At 36.0% G+C, this 3,139-nt stretch overlaps 1 long non-coding RNA gene across 1 annotated transcript; it reads right to left on the reverse strand.

Annotated features, from left to right (window-relative positions):
- Nucleotides 1-331: 331 nt before the first annotated feature.
- On the reverse strand, nt 332-2,853 carry LOC111083534. The gene is made up of 3 exons (XR_002609093.1): nt 2,666-2,853; nt 1,859-1,983; nt 332-365 (listed from the first exon to the last, which is right to left on the reverse strand). It is a non-coding gene; the product is annotated as an uncharacterized LOC111083534 (long non-coding RNA).
- Nucleotides 2,854-3,139: the final 286 nt, after the last annotated feature.

Genomic DNA, 3,139 nt, shown 5'->3' on the forward strand with positions numbered 1-3,139 from the left:
GTGAAATATCCGCCATCTGACTTACGAGAATAACCACGAATAGTCTGAGAACTACGAGGGCACTCCATGTATAAAACAATATAGAAATATAACGATGATTAGTGGAAGAATTATATCCACAGGACAGAGAGAAAAATAAGTATTATATTTAGAAGAAGCGCGATGATAATCTAAGTAAGAACGAAAGTTAAATAAGAGAAAAGACCCAAACATCATCCAGTCTATTCCTTTGTTTGGCAAAATGTTTTCTACGATTGGATGTCCTTCAGTGGATCACTCGTACGTCTGAAGGCTTATAAAGAAACATACTAGGTTTCGATACCCGTACTGAGCACAGCACAGATGGCTCACTGGGTAGCTTTGTGCTAACAACAAACGAACGATATACAGTCGGTCTAATGCATAACACGTGAGACTTTTTGTTGAATTTCGAGCAAAGCCGCTCTAGGACTATCTGTGCTAGGTGTCTCTAATTTATAAAGTAATAGATTAGAGGGAAGGCAGCTAGTCAACACCATCCACCGCCAACTCTTGGGCTATTTTTCCCCACATAATAGTGGGATTGCCCGTCATATTATAACGTCCCCAGGATTAGAAACCATCACCCTCACATTGTGAGTTGAGTATCCTCACCTCCTGGCCATTTGGCTTGGTTTCTTTGGAACTTTGCGTAAAGCTACACGAGGGCTATCTGCGCTATCCGTCCCTAATTTAGTAGTGATAGACTAGAGGGAAGGTAGCTAGTCCACAACACCCACTTCCAAATCTTGGTCTACTCTTTTACCAACCCCCAGGCCACGTCAGGCCTGTTTTAAGAGTTAACTACTGAGAACGATGGAATAAAAGTGTGAATTTGTCCTGACCTGCGCGGGTATCGAAAAACGATTTTTTAGCATCATTTGTCAAAACGAGTGAAAATACAATAGAGTTAGGTTTTGTGTACACCTTCGCACATTAATGTACCTCTGACACTTAAATAAGCCATTAATGACGTATTCATATAAATCTTACCCTCATTCCCATCGGCAGAAAGGTAAGTTTTTCTCGGATATATAAAACACATATACAGACCTAGCTTTAGCGGGTAGGCTAGGTAGACAAGTTTTCTTACGAATATGAAATGCCTGGTAGGCAAGTTTTCTTACGAATATGAAAAGCCTGGTAAGCCGAAGGGTTTACAATGATATTAATTCAACGTCATTTTGAACGTTGCTAAAATGTGCAAATGGAGGATCTTTATTCCTCATTGATATAAAATTGTAAACAGAAATGTGTTAAAGTTTATTTTATTTTATTTGGAGAGCTGGAAGTTTATTTCTTGCTAGTTTTAAGAATAATTTTTACGTTTTAACATCATCAGTAAGTATTATCTAAAAAACAAAACTACGAAATAGAGATAGTGAATTCGTTAAACTTCCAAGTTCCACAACAATAATATTGTTGCGTCATCGAGATCATGTGATTCTCACGCTCTCTACTTTCTAGAATTATCCTGTACTTTGGCGAATGTTCTTGTTCTTACTAGATATAGGGTAGGCTGGTATATAAAAGAGGGGAATGTAATGTGTGTGTGTAGATAGTGAGTAATTGAATTGCAGTCAGAAGTATTGTTGACGTTCGTTGATTAGCGTTTGTTTTAGCGCGATTGTTGAAGTTAAGTGTATCGGTAAAGTTATATTCGGAAAGAATAAACCAGTTTTATTAAGAAAGAACTTGTGTCGCTTAAGTTTCGTCGGAACGAAGTTACGGAAAATCAATTAACAAACGGAGACGTAACAATATTCTAAACTAATTATAAAGGGACCAAATGGATGTCATACAGGATATTTAAACGAGGTAACGTTTCAAGGATAAGAACCTTACTCACAGATAGCTTAGCTGAACAAATGCTATTTCTTTCCGAAGCTGGCGCCAGGTACAAAGGATGTTGGTAGGCCCACAACGACATCCTACATATATTCGCTGTTCTTGTCTGAAACATACCTGAATGATGAGAGACAAGTAAATAAAAACATTGTCATCAGATCTCCATGTTCGTTATCTAAACACATTTTCAAATAAAAAATAACTGATGCTGATTTAGATAATTAACCCCAAGTGACACTCCAGTGTTTACCTGTGACTGTCTTCACAAATGGACAATGAGGTTTTAAATAATTAGTCCTAACTAACACTCCAATGTTTACCTGTGAATGTGTCTACAAGTGGACAATATGACTTTAGATAATTAGTCCTAACTAACATCCCAGTGTTTACCTGTGACTGTCTTCACAAGTGGGAAATGTAGCTTTAGATAATTAACCTTAATTAACACCCCAGTGTTTATCTGTGACTGTCTTTACAAGTGGGAAGTGTAGCTTTAGATAATTAACCTTAATTAACAGTAGTTACTTTATTTACAAATACAAGTGAGAAATGTAGCTTTAGATAATTAACCTTAACTAACATCCCAGTGTTTACCTGTGACTGTCTTCACAAGTGAGAAATGTAGCTTTAGATAATTAGTCCTAACTAACACCCTAGTGTTTACCTGTAACTGTATTCACAAGTGGGAAATGTAGCTTTAGATAATTAACCTTAATTAACACTAGTTACTTTATTTACAAATACAAGTGAGAAATGTAGCTTTAGATAATTAGTCCTAACTAACACTAGTATTACTTACCTGTGACCGTCTTCACAAGTGGGAAATGCAGCTTTAGGTAATTAACCTTAACTAACACTAGTATTACTTACCAGTTACTTTATTTACAAATACAAGTGAGAAATGTAGCTTTAGATAATTAACTTTAACTAACACTAGTAGTAATTACCCGTTACTGCCTTCACAAGTGGGCAGTGTCTATTTAGATAATTAATCCTATAAACATTATAGCGTTCACCCACTATGAGCAATGCTAATTTAAATAATTAACCCTAACTGATACTCCAGTGTTTCCCATAAGCGTGGCTGTTTATCGAATGTGAAGTGCCGTTCAGATAGCAAATACAAAAGAAAAAAACAAAGAAGTATTTATCGATAACACAAAAACAAAAGTCAAATTTCAAAATAATAACGTAGAAGCAGGTGTTCGGTTTTACAGTGATAATGCTAAAATGAATGCCCAATTTTACAATAAAAGCGTAGGAAGAAATATCC

Source organism: Limulus polyphemus, unplaced genomic scaffold (assembly GCF_000517525.1).
Source record: "Limulus polyphemus unplaced genomic scaffold, Limulus_polyphemus-2.1.2 Scaffold9982, whole genome shotgun sequence".
Classification (NCBI taxonomy): Eukaryota; Metazoa; Arthropoda; class Merostomata; order Xiphosura; family Limulidae; genus Limulus; species Limulus polyphemus.